At 39.6% G+C, this 20296-nt stretch overlaps 1 protein-coding gene across 3 annotated transcripts in view; it reads left to right on the forward strand.

The window, feature by feature from the left end:
• The first annotated feature begins 1505 nt into the window (after window positions 1-1505).
• DGKD (diacylglycerol kinase delta) overlaps window positions 1506-20296 on the forward strand; it is an 81966-nt gene continuing 63175 nt past the window's right edge. For 2 of the 3 annotated variants that reach the window (XM_063132405.1, XM_063132406.1), the window contains exon 1: window positions 1579-1659. The gene's annotated coding sequence lies outside the window, so the exon portion shown is untranslated. Of the gene's footprint in view, window positions 1660-20296 lie in introns of all 3 variants that reach the window. The other variant, XM_063132408.1, reaches the window with a different exon arrangement.

A 20296-nucleotide genomic window follows, 5' to 3' on the forward strand; every position in this document is an offset into this window, starting at 1 on the left:
TAGGGGCCAAGGAGTGGTTACCCAATGCTACGCTCTGAAAACGACCCGGTAGGTAGGACCGGAACCACTGTAATACAGCGCCTCTGATGCACATCCCACAGAGTCGATCCAGGAGGCTACCGTGGTCGATGGTATCAAAAGCTGATGAGAGATCAAGCAGGATTAACAGGATTGCATTCCTCCTGTCCCTCTCTCGATAAAAGTCATCCATCAGGGCGACCAAGGCTGATTCAGTAATGTAACCAGATCGGAACCCAGACTGGAATGGGTCTAGATAATCAGTATCCTCCAAGAGTGCCTGCAGTTGCTCCGCCACAGCCCTCTCAAGTACCTTCCCTAAAAAAGGGGTGTTTGCAACTGTGCGGTAGTTGCCTAATACCATCGGGTCCAGGGTGGGCTTCTTCAGGAGTGGTCGCACTACTGCCTCCTTAAGGACAGCAGGGACCACTCCTTCCTGGAGGGAAGCATTTATCACCCCCTGGACCCACCCAGTCAAACCCCCTCGGCTTGCTTTTATAAGCCAGGAAGGACAGAGATCGAGAGATAATGACTGTAGTGTTTTTTTGGCATGTATACAGACTGTACACACTACAAAATACGTACATAGGATTGTTGGTTATGATGACCTACAAACAAATCGCCAGACTTTTCAGTTGTATGAGTTAAATCAGACTTGAGGCCCACTTCAGAAGTTATAGATTAAGAGCATGCACACAGGATGCAGTGTCACATCTGAGTGCATCCATTTTACAGTGGCCAATAATTGTGATTGTGTGTGTACATACAGTGAACTATAAGAACTGTGTGGCTACAGCCTAATCTACTGCAGTCAGAATTATGTGGTACAGTTCTGAGGTGCTAGAATAGACTGTACAACTTCAGATTACAGCGGGGAGGAAATTGCATTTTTGAATATTCCAAGTGAAAATCAACAGTACAGATAGAAAAGTTTAAAAACAGAGAACAAGTTAAACTAAAATATTTCCTCTTGGTTGGTTTTTTTTTTTAATGGGCATAATGGGTATAAACTGTCCTTTATGGTTTTAATTTTTGTGAACCACCCAGAGAGCTTCGGCTATTGGGTGGTATATAAATGAAATAAATATCACCTCAGATTTCTCCCAGCTCATTCAAATGCATGTGGTATTATGGTATTCCATAACACACTGCGGCTGCATCAACAATCCTTACTACATCAAACATCGTGGTGTACACCGTTTCAGTGCATCCTAAACCCTCCAGGTAGGAAATAGTAATAACTTTGAGGGCCCTCTGGAATCGCATCCTCTCTCCTTTCACCCAGCGCCGTTCCACCCTGGCCTGAGGGCGCCTCAGGACAACGCCAAAGCGACCCACCAGAGGGCGGCCTCCGCCATGGCCGTTGCGGCGCGTTCTTCTCGTTCCTGGCCGACTCCCGCCCGCCTCATTCTTTCAGCCGACGTGCACGGCGGCGCTTGAGGCGCTAGGTGGTGCTGCCCGCCCTGCTCCTCACGGTGCAGCATGGCGGCGGCGGGCGCCTCGCAGCCCCAGGCCGGGGCCGCCGCCGCTGCCCCTACCGTGGCGGCTGAAGAATCGTCGGACAGCGAGCCGGAGCAAGAGCCCGGCTCCCCTCAGAAACTCATCCGCAAGGTCTCCACGTCAGGCCAGATCCGCCAGAAGGTGAGGTTCGGGCCTTGAGGGGAGAGGAGTAGATGGTTGCCCTCACTCGCCCCCCTCCCAAGCCTTCCCATCCTCCATTTCATTCCCACTCTTTCCTTTCGAGGCTTAGCCTGGGATAAATTGTGCTCCTCTGCTGTGGGGCCTGGAGCGTCTCAATATGTTTTCCTATCCCGGCCCCCAACATACCTTCGACGAACTGCCCTCCCGTTGGAAAGCCCCTTAAGGGGATGGGGGGAGGGTTATGCCGCACTTTGCCCCTCCTCATATTCTGCATCTAGCTGCACCCCCCTCCCTCCCCACCATCACCTCCACTGTTTTTGCAGCCCCGGGTTTTGTGGGGCCCTCGACGATATGCCTTTGGGGGAGGGGACCCCCATCTTTTTCTTCACCCCCCACCCCTACAGGCCCCCCAATCCCAACCGCTCAGAGGGAATGAGAGCGAGCAAGAACACAGGTGAGCAAGTGGAGGCAGCAGCTGCCCCTTGCAGTACTGTGCCGGGTTGCCCACCCAGGCGAGCGAGTGGCGGAGGTGGCTGCCTCCAGTCATTCGCCTATTCTCTCGTTCTCTCTCTCTGGGCAATGTGGGGTTGGGGGAGGCAGTTGGAACGCTCCCTCAGGCCAGTGCTGTGGCTTCCCGCCGTGCCACCCAGAGGGGGAGAGCTGGCAGAGATAGCTCTGGGCAGCCCAACAACCTCCACTCGCCTGCTCTCTGGGCAGAGCAGAAGTCCGGATTGGGCACAGTAGGCCCATTCCTCATTGTCACACTGACCCTGCGGCTCCAAGGAGTCACCCCTTCAAGTCGCTCACCTGTGCTGTGCTTGCATTTTCTTCACTCTCTAGGTAGCACAATAGTGTGGTGGACTTGGTGCTAAACGCTGTGCTGCCCAGAGAGCGCACGGATAAGCTCCTTACAGCTGCTGCGTTCTTTCCTTCTGAGTGTATAGCTGTTAGGATTGGGCCCTCTGGGCTAATTCCTAATTGCACTGCCTAGAGAGAGAGTGAGCAGAGGTGGCAGCTCTTTGCTGCTGTCTCTGTGGCAATGTACAGATATCCCAACTACCTAAAGAGGCTGGTAAGTGAGCTGAGAAATGAGTGGAAGTGGCAAGGAGTTGTCTTCTTCCCTTTCTCTCACATTCTTTCTCTGTTTGGGTGTTGAAAAGTTATCTATGTTTTGAAGGACCTGGCTGTCAACGAAAGTCCCAGAACGTTATTGTGTTGAAGTTGGACATTTGAAATTCTGCCTCCTTAAATGGTGCCAGGTAGCCCAGTCCATTTTTTTTAGGGCCATATGGGCAGAAGGCAGATCTCCAGATGTTTTCGACTTCAACTCCCAGAAGCCCCTGCCAGCATCAAGAATGCTTGGAGTTGAAGCCTAAAACATCTGGAGATCTATTTCCTGTCCACTCCTGCACTGTTTTTATTGCACTACTGCAAAGAATGCTGTTCCCAAATGAGCTTGGAAAGAAAGAGTAGAGTGCTTTAAACTCCGCAACTGTTGTGTATCTTGTGAGCATGAATAAGATATATTCTGGCAGGGGTGCTATGATTATTTTGAATGACAGGAATTCAGCTGGGGAAACTTTCCCTATTATTGCATCTCCCTGCCAGGAAAAGCTACAGCATTGAGTTTCTGCATGTCACCATATAACCATATAACCATACAGAACCATGCAAAAAATAAATAAATGAACATTTAGGAGGTGCCTGAGGCATTCCCTGATGAGTGTGCAAAGAGTAGGTTTATGCTACAGATTGCAAACCCAGCATATGAAGTTCCTGCTAGGTGTATTAGCCATCTGTTAGCCTGCTGGTATAATTGTATCTGGGACACAGTGTTATATGAAGTTAGGGGGTACTGTTGTACTCATGTCCTGCTTGTGAGTTTCCCATGGGCAGCTGGTTGGCCACTGTATGAATACACTGCTGAACTAGATGGCACTTGGTCTGATCCAGCATAGCTTGTTTTAAGTTCTTAAGTGTCAGACCACGTGGTTGGTTAGTAATGATAGCAGAAAAGAGGGAAGAAAGAGTTTGCTCTCTTTTGAATGTTCATCATACCACACATTGGGACACAAAGTTGATTGGTACAATGCTTGTAGCTCAGTAACATATTTCTCATTCGGAAGGAAATAATGTTTCTCTTCAAAATTTCCTCTTGTCCATAGTGATTTATGTTATATACACACACATGCACAGAGTTACTGTAATTGTATGATCTGTGTCTATCTGCACAGTATTAGCAGGGAATTACAGGATGTGCATATATCTTTATGGGTTGTGGATTTGGGAGGGGTGGATCAGTATAAGTTTACCATGTATTGCATTGTTTTGTATCTCCTTTCCTTGGATAATATTTGAGCATTACCCATTTTGAGTTGAAGCAGCAAACCAGGAACATGGGAAACCTCTGTGAGAAACAGTACCCCAAAATGTAGGGATATGGTGATGCAAGAGAATCTTACATTAACATCATTTCTTCAGGCATGCAGGTGGCATCTGTTTTGCTGGTCCCATGACTGCTCCCAATCTGCTGTGCGGGGCTGGGGAGCCACATAGATTTAAAACAAGAATAGTGTCCTTTTACAGTCTGATGCACATTCAGTATGCATTCCAACTAAACAATAACACATATACACATGCCATAATCTCCACCTAAGTTATGTGTAGATTGCCACCTGCAAGGGCTATTCTAGGCTTCTCAATGTATATTTCAGAAAGAAAGGGAAAACTGGGGGAATTAACCCTTGTTAACCTGCTGAATTACATGCTTTTCGTTGTAAAACAAGTCTGGAAATAGCCTTTAAGTTTAAGATAGAAAAGCCACTTTTAATCTGTTTTGCAGTGGTCAAATCTACATGAAGTAGAATGGGTAGACTGATTAACCTGGCAGGGGAAAACTTCATAAAACATGGTATTCAAGACCACTGTTGACACAGTAGTGTTAGTAGCCCACCGTAGTATTAGTGCTCAGGTTCTTGAGTATTGCAGTGAGGCTTTTAAGAATAGGGAAGAAAGATGCAGCAGTCTCATAAATGAGCCTTTTCTGACATTAGAATATTTTAAGTGCAATAATTTGAGAAACAACATTGATGGTTACTTTATATTTGTTGTAGTTCAAATGAGGCTGAACTCTACTCTGAATTCCCACTTAATCACTTGCAGTGTTTTGCATCATTTCCTACGTCAATGTGGCTGTAAAAAGCCTAAACACTCTGCTTGCGCTATGTGAATATAAACATTTTAAGCACAAGGATTATAAACAGAAATTGTGTATAGCCATTAAGCTTCCATTGCTTTAATCTGAAGAAAATCTTTAGCTAAGCAGTGTCAGTTTCTCAAGGCAACTCAGGATATTTCAGAATTATCAATTGCTTTATTTTGTGACTGCTCTCTTCATTACACTTCCTCATTTACTTCTTTTCTAACTTTTGATCACTTTTTCTTTTCCAATCAGAGATGGAAGGAAAGAGCAAAACATGATTGGCATATATATTTCATAGCTATGCATTACATTTTGAAGGTTTAAAGACTGATGGGTTACTTCTATACTTAGAATCCTATAGCACTTCTGTCATTGCTTTTCTCATTTAGCTGGAGGTCGAATCAAAACAGAGATTCCTCACAACATTCAGTATGTTATATTATTCACCAATACCCTTCCTCATGGCCAAGATCTTTGTTTATTGTCTACTTGGAGGTAAATTATATTCAGAAAAGTTACTTTCCAGTAATAATTGAAAGCTTCATGTTTTGCAGGTTGAGATGTTTTATTGCACTTTTTGGTCAGTGTCACTCAGAGATTAGTGCTGAATTGTCCCCTATTTACTGAGCCTAACATACATCACACATACTGATAAAAATAGTGTTACAAATAAGAAATGGTGTTACAGAAATTATACAAAGTTTAAAAAAAATCCAAAGGAACACATAAATAACATCTGAATTATTAAAAGGTAGGAATTAGATTATAACATACAAAAGATATAAAGTTGCAATCTGTCCTACTACATTCCCAAAATTAATTTCCATCTTTCTACAAACTTATCTACTTGGGGACTAGAATAGCTTCTTATAAAATAGTTGCATTCAGACACTATAGAATATGATCTGATTTCAATTACTCGGCAACACCTTGTAGAACTGTTAAGCTCTTTTACTATAATGGAAAGAGAAGAGGAAAAAAGTGGAAAGAAACTAACAATTTAGCACTTACAGGTATTGAAAGCTGACTAAATAAGGGGTGATTCAGCATTAATCTAGTATCTGCACTGATTAGCAAAACAATAAAAGAGGCTGAATGTAAAAACTCTAATAACGTATTGCATCTCCACACTGGACAGACTATTCCTGTTGTTGTGTTCTATAATAACAACAATAGCCACAAGCCAGGCTTGAAAAATTCATAGGGCACCAACACAGAAAACAATGGCATGCATTTATTTGATAACATTGGGTTGTATCCAATTTTCATCTAACTTAAGTCCCATTCATTTCAGTGTGGCCATATTTTAAGTAGGACTAACAATGGATGCAACCCAATGGGCCTGTTCACATGTAACAGCAGCCAACCATGTTGTTCTTTAAAATGGATACTGTTTTATACTGTTGTTTTTATATTTTTGATGGTTTTAAATTTTGTATACTTTTTAATGTTCACTGATTTTAACTTTTGTAAACTGCCCAGAGAGCTTTGGCTATGGGGCGGTATATAAACGTACTTAATTAATTAAGCTACAGTTTTCTGGGTTGTATACTGTGCTCGAGCCACTTCCACTTTGCATAATCAGTCTACAATTAGCCCAATCATAGGTTGTTGTGTAATATGCGAACCTTGGCACTTTGGTTTTTTGTGGGTTAAACAACCCAAAGTTAATCTAAGAAGTAATCATAATTAACTTTGGGTTGTTTAACCCATAAATAATCCGAAATGTCTGGGTTTGCATGTCATGCAACAGCCTACAATTGGACTGATGGGAGATTGATTATGTAAAGTGGAAGCGGCTTACTTGCAGCATGTGACCCAGCAAATTGTAGGTTAATTAACACATGATTTGAACCCATTATGTGTGAACCAGGTTAATGTTGTGTGGATTCCTCATAAAATATAACTGACTCTCTAGTTCCTGGAACCTGAAAACATAGAGAGCCATTAGTGGGAGATAACACATGGACCCTCTTTAGGAAGCCCTGTGCTCTTCCTTGATCATTCTCTCCCCAGTCCAGCTTTTGTGTATGTATCAACTATCAGGTCAGTAAGACAGAGATAGATGTAATCAGACAAGCCATGGGTTAACTTGGGGGGTTGTTTTACCCATGAACAACCCCAAATTCCCAGGTTCAGATGTCACGGTAAAAACCCTTGAAGGGGGCTTTTGAGGATTCTTACTGGAAACGGTAAGTAGCTCACTTGCGATTTGGGCACAGTGAATGTCCCTGCAATTCCTGGTTACATCCAAACAGCCCAATTATCTTGTCAATACACTGTCTTAACTCTCCAGTTTTATTGTAATGAAAAACACTGTCTTAACTCTCCAGTTTTATTGTAATGAACACTTAACATATAAGTGTTCAAGAGACTAAATTAATGACTACAGAACTAACTACAGAAGCTACATTGTTACAATCCTAGAAAACTCCCCAAGGCCAGTAACTTTTCAGAATTGCAAAAATATTATTTATTATTATTATTATTTATTTATATAGCACCATCAATGTACATGGTGCTGTACAGAGTAAAACAGTAAATAGCAAGACCCTGCCACATAGGCTTACATTCTAGATGATTCTGAGATGATTGTGGGGCAAGGTATGTTTAGGGGGAAAATACATCCTTATGGTTCATTGGGAACCCTGTTGTGTGTAAATTTCTTTGTCATTGTTTGGGATCCGATGAAATGTCATGTATATTAAACAACAAAGCTTATGTTACTGACAGTGCGTCCCATCACGTTCAATGAGATTTAGTATCTTATGTTTATTTATTTATTTATTACATTTCTACACCGCCCAATAGCCGAAGCTCTCTGGGCGGTTCACAAAAATTAAAACCATAGTAAGATAACCAACAGGTTAAAAGCACAAATACAAAATACAATATAAAAAGCACAACCAGAATAAATATGTTGTATTTCATAGTTTTAATTATTGTGAACTATCTAAACAGCTTTGACTATTGGGCGGTATAGAAACATTAAAAAAATAAAGTTTTTAAAAAGGTAAAGAATATGAATAAATATGAATTTTTAGAAAGGTGTTGCAAAAATTAAATTATAAGCACAACAATAGCCATGTATTGCCCCAGGCTTCCCTTTAGTCATTGGTTCAGTTGCCATGCTGTCACACAATGTTGATAAATGTTTTAACTGTTGTGGGTGAAGATTCAGGTACCGAATTTTGGGATAGTGTTACATTGGGTTTAAGAACAGGAGAGGCTGTATGTCAAAAGTAAGGCAGAGGTAGGTAGGTAGGTGAGTAGAAAAGGGTCCAAGGAGGCAGCATGGCTGAAGAAAGAGAAACAGAGTAGTTAGTGTGGAAAGCAGGGACTGGAGAGAAGGAGGAGACAATGCAGTGATAGAAGTAGGAAGTAGGAAGCTGTGGGGGAGGCCAAAGAAGCAGGAAGAAGGGTCTGTGGAAAACATTATACAGTGCCTACAAGCTGGCAGGGGTGGGTGGGTCGGGTGGAGACAATTGGTATGAAAAGAGATGGGAGTGCATGAGATCTTTGAATAGAAAACGGTAAGGCCAGAGATGCAGTGAGTGTTGAGTTTCCCATAGTGATTTGAAATATTAAGCCCAATCTTTGGCTGCAGATTTCTAGTATTAAGGTATTTAGATATGCAAAGGAATACTAAAATTAAAAGTATCTAGATCACCAAGCTGGAAAATTTAGAATTGCTTGCAGTCCATTAATTCTTTGGATAAGGATAACAAGATTACAAAGATATTTTAAAATCACAGTCCCAGAACCATAGTCTAGAAATGTTTCATTACTTCATCAAATTATTTATATTATCAAACAGTGGTGCTTTTATTTATTTATTTTTTAAAGAAACAGGATTTTGATGGAAGTTCCATAAAAGATGTTAGTACAATTTTAGGGTAGTAATCTGCTAAATAATAGAATAGCAAGCTTTATTCTCCCACCCTCCACCCAAGCACAGTGAAGGGGCAAAGCTGTGTCCATTGTTATGGATGTAAAGATCACACTTGTTTTTATATTTTGCTATGTGTACAAATTAGGAACCCACTTAGCACAAGAATGTACATAGGTATATACCCTTATAGATAAAATTTCAGCTCATGATTTTCACTAACTTACTTTAAGTCACCTTAACTAGAGCACTAGGCAACTTGATGCCCACCAGGTTTTGGATTACAACTCCCATCAACCCAGCCAGGATAGCTACAAGCCCCAGCCAGGATAAACTACAATGATGGTTATGGAAGTTGTAGTCCAAAGCATTTGGAGGGCATGAAGTTGCTTGTCTCTGAAGTGTGTGTATGAATATATATTTATATTTATCTACTTATCTATATGAAAGATTTATTAACATATCTGTGAATCTGATTGCTTGGTGATATTGAATACTTTTTTTATATATATTACGGTTTTACAAGAGTGACTTCTAGGAGCACTCCTGTGGTTGTAAATAATAATATTGAAAACAGCTCTAAAATACATCTCAAAGAGTTATTTGACTTACTATCTTTAAGTGGTTTTATGTAAATTTCTGTACGTTAGATGTCTGTGTTGTATATTCAGAGCCTTTATTTTTGACCTCCAGGTTAAACACAGCGTGTCTGTCAGCCATGTGTTGTGGCCCATCAAGTGCTTGGCAAGCAGTGAAGCATGTGGAGGCACTCAATTGCACACACGCGCGCACACACACACACACACAAAATAGGGGATTCATTAGGTGGCTTGAAATATATAACTGACATGTTGCATACCAGCTGGGAGCTATGAATTTGATAACATCTTAGGAACTTCTTAAACAGTTTGGTCAATATAGTGCCAAAGAGAAATGGCAGCATAATTCCTTTCATTGTTACAAATTTTCAGAGAAGCTTTTTCAAGTAGTAGCTAGACTGTTGTATTTGGATGTGGTAGACACACAAGTTAAACATCTATTTAACCTTAGGCAACTAACTTGCCTCACAGGCAATTGTGAAGATAAATTGTGACCAATCATGTACTATTTAGCACTTGTTGGTAAGGCAGATATAAATTAAATACTCTAGACTAGATTTTGTACTATGATGGTGATGAAAGAGTTATGTCTTAGAGATGGAAGTGTAGGAAATTGCGTTTGTACATGCATTGCAACATAGTGGAAATAATGCAATTCTTTGGCTTATAACTCAGGAAGTGAACCAGGATATTATATGTGAGACACACTATTGTAATGACAGTATTTCTTAAGTCTGCTCCATCTATTTGTACAACATATTATAAAGATATTTCACAATCTGTTGAAATAACTGCTAGCTTTGACTTCTAAGGAGTTTCTATATTGGCTTTGTTGAAGCTGCAGGATTGACCTTAAGCACAATGTTTTATGACTGTCAATGATGATGGAATATATGAGTCAATAAAAAACATGTTGAGGAATAGATGCAATAGTTGTACCAGGAATTGTCCAATCACCAATAAATTCTGTGATAGCCTGATACGACATGGGCTACTCTGACTGGCATTGTACTCTGACTAGCATCGGTTAAGATTTTGGGCAGAGGCTTTTCTCAGACTATCTGTTTGAGAGCCTTAAACTAGAGATGCCAGGAATTGAACCTGTGTTTGTTTGTTTGTTTGTTTTAACATACAGACCATGTGTTGGTAAGAATAGAGGTCAGGGCTGGGTTGTGCTTTGGTCTAATACAACAAGGCAACTCTTACGTTCTTAGCTTCAATTTTTCATCTAGAAAGTAGGAGTAGTCAGTCATATTGTAGATAACCATAGTTTCTTTTAATTTTACAAGAAAAGAGACAACAATCCCACAAAAAAGAGAAAAGGTGGGGAGAGATCAAACAAGTCAAATAAATCAATTCACTATGTGCATAGCTTACAGCAAATGTTTAGGACCTTTGCTTTAATCTTTTTAGCAGCCACAATGAATAAAATTACTTGATTGGTTGCACATCTAGATTGGCATATCTAGAAGTAGTTTATACATTTCCTTAACCGAAGTTCTATCAGACATTCCTCCCAACAAAGGTGTCAGGGATATTTTCCTGGAACTGGCGTACAATTCATAGAGGAAAGTATAATGAATACAATGAATGATGTCCTCTTTTTGTGGAATGTGAGATTCACATATACACAGATTTTGTAATATGGGGACATTTACGTACTCCCATCCAGAAATGAAGAAGGCAGTGGCCCAGTTCAGAGATCGCAACAACTCATGGTTAAACAAACTGTGGGTTGTTTGGGAGTGAACGAGCATACTGGCTCCTGAACACTTAACTGCTCCCACTGCACTAAATGACCCAGGGATACTCTGTCCCTGGATTGTTTAGCGTGACTCATAAACCCAGAATTTTGCTGTTGTTGGTGGAATAATCATGGTTTCCAAATCTCCACTGCGGATTGGGGGCAGTCATGGGCCAGCAAAACAACACACCATTCCGGGTGTCCATATCATACTAAACAACCCACAGATTAAGCATCCCTGGGTTAGTGCAGTGGGACCGGTCAGGAGCCAGCATGTTTGCTCGCTCATGCTCATTCATAACAACCCATGATTTGTTTAAACTGTGGTTTGTATGTCATCCAAACTAGATAATAGTTAGGAAGAGTAATTCCTGTAAATGTCTTCCTTAGCTCAAAGTGAGTCAAGGAATTAAAATAATGAGAGAACCTTTATAAAGACGGTATCACCTACTACAACCTATTTGTTGAATGGTTTTTGCTTCTTTATTAGCACCCTGTGAGCTTCTTTATTAGCACCCTAGTAATCAGTCTCTAGATTCACTTAAGTGAAAGGATAGCAATGAGAGAGAAAAATGGATCAGTCTTTCGAAACAGGAAAAAGTCCAGCTATTCTTGCTTTTGTTCTAATTAGCAAAGTTTAGAACAATGGTGGTCAGCCCAGGCATATCGATCAATTATTTCAAATAAAATAGTCATCTTCAAATTGATTCTATCAATTTCTTTTCCAAGTAGTAATAATGACCTATATTACAGGCGGCTGGAGGGTAAACAAGATAAAGATGATAAAATACTTAGTTCGTTAAAAACATAGAAATAATAAATGAAAATGCAGATTTTTTTGGTAAAAGGAAATAAATCAGTTCTTAATTATGTTGAATCATTCTTTACAATCTGTAATATTTTTCTGTTTTAGTATTTACCCCTTTCCAGGAGCTAAAGCTGTTATATTAAGAAAGCCACCCCATAACAGGTCCTCTTTACTTCATTACTTTGCTCTATTTTTAACAGCATAGTTTACCTGTGGATCGTATTGCAACAGGATGTGGTGAGGAACAATAGCAACCCAGAGTCTAAAAAATAATAGTCACTGAGCTGAAAATAGAAATGTCAGACAAAAAGTAGTTCAGGCAGTATTTTATTATTTGAGCTGCTTTATGTGAGTTGTTTTACTGGGCTACAAGAATGACACACGCAGTCCCAAATTTGTTCAAGTTGTTCCTTTTCTGCCTAAATATTCTCTGCATTTATGATTAGAAAGTGGAAAGACGCTGCAGCATTCCAACGTAATGCCAATCCATGTTTTATTGTCTGGAAGATGGGCAATCAAACTGCAACTTGTTTTTCTTTCCTGGACCCCGGGTTGTTTCTTCCCTTCATCTTTTGTCAGGTCCGCCTGGCGCCTACACTGTACTCCTTTCGTTGCCAGCTGAAGACCTTTTTATTCACTCAGTATTTTAACACTTAATTTTAACTTAAATTTAATACAGTTTTAACTCTGTATTTTAATCTTATATCAATTTTGCTGCGTGGTTTTATCCTGTTTGTGCTTTTTATACTGTATTTTGTATTTGTGCTTTTAACCTGTTGGTTGTTTTATTATGGTTTTAATTTTTGTGAACCGCCCAGGGTTTTTCGGCTATTGGGCGGTATAAAAATGTAATAAATAAATAAATAATAAATAAATATTCCCATTTCCTGAAGGCTTTGGCAGTGCTGTAGTAGTGGCATGATTTTACTGTGCCAGCTACCTTCTTACCATTGGGCTATTTTACAGATGGAAGACTCATTGGATACTCACATCACTAGAAAGCAATAGGAGCCTTGTTTTGAGGGAACTGTAACCATTTCATACTAAAAGTGTTATATTACTAGCGGAGCAGGTGTTGAGATAGCTTCTCTTTGAATGGGTGGGCATGCATTTGAAGTGGTTATGTTGGAATGGAGCAGGCATATACTGATGCCATACCCAACCTGCTGAAATGGGCAATGGTGTGGTGGGACATTTAGGCATGTATGCATGCCTTTCATGGTGGCAGCAAACCTATCCAAAACTTCATGTTGTTTTTCTGCTGCAGTTGTCTTTTTACTCATATGCCTTTCAAAAAGCCTGGTTCAAGGTATGCATAGATTCCTGCACCATGTTGGGCATAGCCTTGTTGGAGTCACAGATACTTCTTGCAGGATGATGTGTTGCCCACAGAATATGTTTTCCTATCTATCTCTAAGGGCATAGCTAGATGGAGCGATATCCTGGGGTTCACCCCTGTGTGTCCACATGACACACAGAGGACCTTTCCCTGGGATATTGCCCTACCCTTTTTGTTCGCAGTTTGTTCATGGTCTCGGGATGATCCCGAGACCATGGAACGTGTGGGTGGGCGTCGCGGTTTGTCCTGGCTCCTCACAAGTAACTGCGAGGAACTGGGCACGGGGCACAGAGTTCTGTGCCCATCGGAGGTGGGGGAGCGGGGATATATTTTTTAAAGAACAACTTACAGTTTTTCGCTCATGCACTCCATCTCCTTTTAAAAAAACACAAAATGGCGGGCGTGATGTCCTCTTCCTCCTAGGACGTCGCACGCTGCATGTAGACAAGGGGGAGATCTCGTGATAACCATATTGCGAGATCCTCCCTCCTCCATCGTGCTAGACCTGGTAGGTCTAGCCATGGCCTAAGTTTCCTTTGCATCAAGCTTGTAAAGAGCTTCACATATTCTTTTCCTAGGTGGTCCACACTAGTTCTTTCATAAGCTGCGTCCTGTCATTCATTCTTTTATTTCTCAGCTTTGCTGCTTGCTGAAAATTAATAAGCGGGGCTTGCTGCTCTAGGTCATCCTGGGCTGCACTCTTCAACGGGCAGCTCTGGTATTATCTCCCTTGCTTTCCTCCTCACCAGGGGATTCTTCTGTGGAACCGCAATGGTAAATTTTAAGGATTTTTTAAAAATAAAGTTTGATAACAAACGTTCAGCATTCTAAGTACAGTTTTAAAAGTCTATTACTTTTCAGCTCATTATTTCCTATGGTAAATAGCTCTGAAGCCTTCCTTTAAGGCAGACTTCCCCATCCTAGTGCCTTCCATATGTTTTCGGTGACAACTCATAGGATTCCTGACCATTGGCTATGCTTTCCTGGGCTAATGGGAGTTGAAGTTCAGAATATCTGGAGGGCACCAGGTTGGAAATCACTGGTTTAAGGGAACATATAGATTCTAAGTGTATGCATTTCCATTACATAACTGTGGACAGAAGTATGCAAATGTAACTATTTAATTCGGCTAGTGCTTACTGTACTGCCATAGACAGATTCATTCCTGGTCAAATAAGTGGCAAACATCTCTTCCTGTGATTTTATTACTCTATGATCCTTTCTTGCATTTGAATGAATGCCCTTGCACACCAGTGTGGATTGCAGTACGTTTATGAAGTTAGTTTTATAACTGGAAACATAACATTGCACCTACAGCGATTTCCTCTGAAAACAGGAGGTGAGCCTTCTCCATGATGGCATCCCCGTTATGAAATGCCCACCCTTCTGGTATTTGGAAGGTACCAACTGTGGCATGTGTTAAGTGCTAACTGAAGATAACTTTCTTTATCCAGGCCATCCCTGATTGATTGTGCTGCCCGTTAAAACTTGCTTTTAATGGTTTTACAAATGTTTTATTTTGTTCATTTTAATATATTCTCTTTATAAACAGCTTAGGGATATATTTTTTAAAAATAATATGGCAAGAGGTATATAAATTTATTAAATAAATAAATAGGCACTTGGATTACAGGAGCAAATAATTGAGGCTGAGCTTGGTATGTGCAGTTTGGCACCAAGGCTCTCTTTCCAAAGCTAGGCATTGAAAACTCCTATTGAACTCTCAACAGCAGCTCTGAGATTCAGCTGTCTTCCTAGATTAGAACTGAGGAGACAGCCTGGTGTTGCCAGGCAGACTTCTTCAGCAGGGCTACTTCAGGAAAAGAGCAAGTGAGTGTGAGGAAAGTGAAAGGGCAGCTTCATTTTGAGACTGTTCTTGAAGGCCAACTTAGTTCCATGGAAGTGAACTGCAGAAAGAAACCAGAGACAACCCACAGTTCTGGCTTCAGATGTAATGACAACTCATGGGTTAAACAACCTATGCTATTGTTTGAGCTTCCACATGTGCAACAAGCACTGTATTTATAGCTGCTTGTCTGCTTTTGTTTCCCATTGGCTCAGCATTCAGCTTCATAAATTCACCCCTGTCTCCACAATGCAGCTTCCTTTTGAAGTGGACCAATTGCTATAAGTGTGGTTTGCCAATGGTATGTGAATTAGGCATAACAGCATATCATAATTTGCATAAGCTATGGTATGCAAACCAGCTTCAATCATGGTTTCAGAACTTGGTTTGTCAATCCCAAACAATCCATGATTTATGGGCAGGTTTGTTCAGATATTAAAACAATTCGTGGTTTTGTGTTAAGTATGAACCCAACTATGCCTCAGGCCTATGCCTGAGCTATGTTAGCCCTTGTTGTTGTTTTTCTGTCTCATGTATTATGTCCAGCCATTCTCTTGGGACTGCAGGATAGGAAATGTATGTGAATATGGTTGCCATCCATGTACTTTGACATCATGGTAAAGAGAAGTTCTAAAATTCCATTATTGTTTTGCCTTATAAAGCCTCAAATCAGGTGTTCTGCCCCAACTGGGCATTGTGTTACTTGTTATATTGCCCCCTAGTCTTTGAATTTGGAACTGCTTTAGTTTTATTTATTTATTTATTTATTTATTACATTTCTATACCGCCCAATAGCTGGAGCTCTCTGGGTGGTTCACAAAATTTTCCCCATTTTTCCCATTATACATTCCCATTATACATCAGTTTTCCCATTATACATTCGTCAGCAACTGTTCAGATCTTGCTGTCTATTATTATGCATCTTTTATTATTTCTTAGGATAATTTGTAGATCTGTTTAAGTGGTTTGTTTGTTTTCTCATTAGAAACCTGGTTTTCTGCCATCCTGAGTTTCAGCCTAAAAGTGCTAGCAATCCATTGCCTTTTCACTTTACCCATACCATTTCTTTTATTTCATCCTGTTTCAGTTTCCATTCATCCTACTTCTGCAGTTAAATATTTGGTCTTCTGAATTTATTAGTTTACTATTCCAGTTGTGTTATCAATAAAGTTGAAAAATTGATTTACATGAAAGTGTGGATTGGATGTGAGTTTAGCTGCCTGGACATGTGTTGAGGCCAGAACTCAAACTGAAAATTACTGAGATGCGTATGAAAGCATATTAACAGCAAGGATAAAGAACTAAGAAGTAAAACTGTCTATTTTCAATGAATATCACATTTGAAGAGAAATGCATTTTTATACAGTTTTGTACAATTGAGGATACTAAAGAACTAAATGTTCTTTCCCCACAGGGAGTTTTATATATCAGAGCTCAACATTTTTCTCATAGATCTTTGTAATTCCTGTAATGTGTGCTAGGATATCTGTCTTCTGTGATTAAGTGTGGTAAACAGCAGAAAAAGGTTAGAAACTTGCTATGCACTCAAAGAATAATGAGGTGTGTGTTGCTAGGGCAACAAACTGGTTCAACTCTAGAAACTTATCTGAATTGTTGAATGCAGGGTGAGGAGACATGTCAGTTCCATGGCAGATGGATTACATACTTATTGTCTAGCCAATTCTGGTAGACAAGCATTGGTTGAGTCATTAAGTTGATGGCATAATTTTGCCAAAACTGATAAAAAGTACACACAACCCACCCCCACCAACTTCACCCGCAGTTCTCACAAACTCCACAGCACAATCATATATATGTCTTCTTAAAAAGTAGCTCCGATTGCATTGGTTTCAGGCTTAGTTGGAGTAGATCTATTGAAATCAATGGGGCTTAGCCATGACTAATGTTTCTAATTGATATTACCGGGTTTGCTCTTAGCATGACTAAGTCTGGATCCATTCCATAGAGTTCAATTGGGCTCACTTTCAGGTCAGTTGGTATAGTGTTGCAGCCTTAGTTTAGTACACGTGTCTCTAAAATGTAACTACTTACAGCTCACTACTTCTGTTCTAGTAACTTATTATTTTGCATTCTTGTTGCTTTTTAAATTTACATATATAGCCGGAAGCTGCCCTGTGAGTGTCTACCAGCAGGTTGCTCCATATCATCCTATGTCAAGATTCAAATTACTGTATTACCTTTGTCACTCATCTGATTTAAAAAAATACTGATTTGCTACCCACAGATATTGAGGCAAGGGAAGGCTTTTCCAATGACCATCCTGTCTTTGGAATTTGCTCCCCAGAAAAATCCTCTTTATCCCTGCCCTGATGGTTGCCTGCTTCAGTATGAAGACCTTCTGCTGTTGTTGCTGTTAGAATCTTTCTGGTTTTTGCAGCTCTGTTTTGTTATAGCTTGATTATATGTTTTAGTATATGTGCTACCAAAGCTAGCACATTATATTTTTTATCTTCATATTTATTTATTTGTTTATTGTTGTTAGCTGTTATGAACTTTTTGGAAAGAGGGATATAAATGTTTTGAGTAAATAAATAAATAAAGTTGTGCAGATATATTTTTTAAGGCTACAGTGGAATGGAAAAACCCACATTTCTTCAAGGAAAAGTAATGGCACAACAAAGGAGCATTGTAGAGTACAAATTTATCTAGTTGTAAAGGGCAAGCAAAAGAGAAAGGGAAGTAAGGGAAGTTAACAAACAACAATTTAATTTTGACATGAGTTTATGAAATCAATAAATATTATTGATTATTAATAAGTGTGTGTGTATGCATGCATGTGTGTGTTTGTATTTATATAATGTGTTTATATCTTGCATGTAAATGGTTTTATATTATGGTACAATATTATATTTTTAAGGTGCCCAGAGAGCTTTGGTTATTGGGTGGTACAGAAATGTCATAAATGAAAATGAATGAAATCCACACACAATAAAATATTGTTTACCTGCAAATGTTCAGCTTCACTTTACAATTCATCAGGAAATATTCCTAAATTCTTAAATGATCTGTCAATGTACAATTGAACAACAAATTGGCATACATATTTCCCAAGTGACATAATAGTACTAGAAGGAAAATATCATGGATAAGGTTTGGGTGAGCTTTATAATAAGTTCAACTTTCTCAGTGAGAAAGTTGATCTGTGTTGGTCTATGTGAAGAGATAGCTTTTTCTGAAATAATATGGAAAATGCTACAAAGAATATGGATTAATGCACCCAGTATTGAAAATGGAGGACTAAATTGTACAAAGAACAAATCCCAGAACTACTGGGGAGCCACTGTGAAGACTCACAGAAGAAACATACATCTATTCTGCATGGAAGTTTCTCTCTCTCTCTCCTTTTCCACAGGTGACAGGAAACTGTTTAGGACAAGAGTATCATGACACTAGATTATCCCATTTTTTCTCTTTAACCAGGCTGGTTAACATAACCTGCATTACTTGATGCTTAAATGTTATTTTCAGGGCAGCACAAGTCATTATCATTTGGGAATTGAGATAGGATACACAATGACCAGGCTATAGTGTAGGTTGTATCTCACCGTTATCTTCCAGGTTGTATGTCACTGGTATGGTGTCTTTGGCATTATTTCAGAAAGTTATGACATTATCTTGCTTACCTAAAAAGGAAACATGAAAATTAGGCTCTCATAATTTATATATTTATATATTTTGATGTCTTCAAATGGATTCCTTGAAACCAAAGACCACAAGCATTCTCATATTTTGACATGGAAAAGTTTAAATATGAAAACTACTATTTTTACAAGGATGCCATATTGGAATCTGCATCTGTACAATGGCTCCACATCTGAAATCTAATATTTAACTGTTATTTACAACCCTGAAAATGGCATCTTCTTATAATTTCAGCTAACATCCTAACTATAGCATCACATTTCATGCATCTGATGAAGTACACTCTAGTCCACAAAAGCATATGCCATTATAAATTTGATAGTGCCACAAGACCCTGCATTTATTGCAGCTTAAACAAATAATTTCTCCTTCAAAATTCTCACCCTGAGTCTCCTCTAAAGATTATGTGATACTTAGTAGTAATCCTGTTGACTGAAAGTTGGTGATAGCTTGAGAATTAATAGGTATCAGCCATAAACCATCTATAAGTCTTTCTTCCTCTTTCTGCAGAATGGAGAGCTAGGGAGGTGCAGCTGTTACACTTCTTGGGCTTGGATATGGAAAACCATAAGATTCAGATCTTAATTCAGATACAGTGCTCACTGGGTAACCAGAGGCATGTTGCAATCCGAGCCATCTGACCTCATTATTTTGATGATAAAAAAGTTTAATAGTCATTTTTACAACCTGGATGCATTCCCAGTTAATTTTTCAGAAGTTCTCCAATTTTACACGACTATTTTGTGCCTACATCTGTCACGTATATTTGAATTAATGGGCAGACTCTTCTTGAAAAATGTTTAGTTAATAGTACTTTTTTGTTGTTGACTGTAAGGTTAGTCTATGATGGCTGGAGATTGAATAGGTGTCAGATATCAATCAGACTGTAGAAATTTCCTCCCTCTTGCTACCACTTTCCCTCTTGCTACAGTCACTATTACATTGATGGAAGAGCAAATCTCATCAGATGGTCTAGTGGGTGTTGTTGATGCATGTGCACAAGCAGTATGTGATTGCAGTGGGCTGGACCACATGGACCTGCAATAGTAAACCCAAGAAAGAGGATATCTGAGCACTCTGAGTTACAAGGAACTGAAAGCACAGTGCTCAGGCAGTCTAATCTTTTGATGCACATAGGCCACTCAGGCATATGATTATGAAAGGAGGAAAGAAAGCAGTTTGCATCATTCCTCCTAGCTACTCTCCTGCTTGGAGGAGTGATTGGTTCATTTGGGAGCCAAGTAATGTTACTATATTGCAAATTATCTCTTCATGGTAGTTTTAACTTTTAGTTGATCAATATTTTTGTTTATTCCCCATAATGAAGCAGATAATTAAAATCTCATTGCTTCATATGGCCACCTGATTGCTACAGAAATTAAGAAGAAATTCCTATAATAAGCCTGTTCATTTTTGTGTGAGGACGCAGAATAAGAGGTTGATGATTTATCACTGCCCACTTATGATGTCCAAAAGGATGTTGAATGTAGATGTTGAACATAGAGATGAGAAGAAAAATGTCGCCTTGCTTTCAACTCTTACCATTT

This window comes from Elgaria multicarinata, chromosome 8, assembly GCF_023053635.1.
Source record: "Elgaria multicarinata webbii isolate HBS135686 ecotype San Diego chromosome 8, rElgMul1.1.pri, whole genome shotgun sequence".
In the NCBI taxonomy this organism is placed as follows: domain Eukaryota; kingdom Metazoa; phylum Chordata; class Lepidosauria; order Squamata; family Anguidae; genus Elgaria; species Elgaria multicarinata.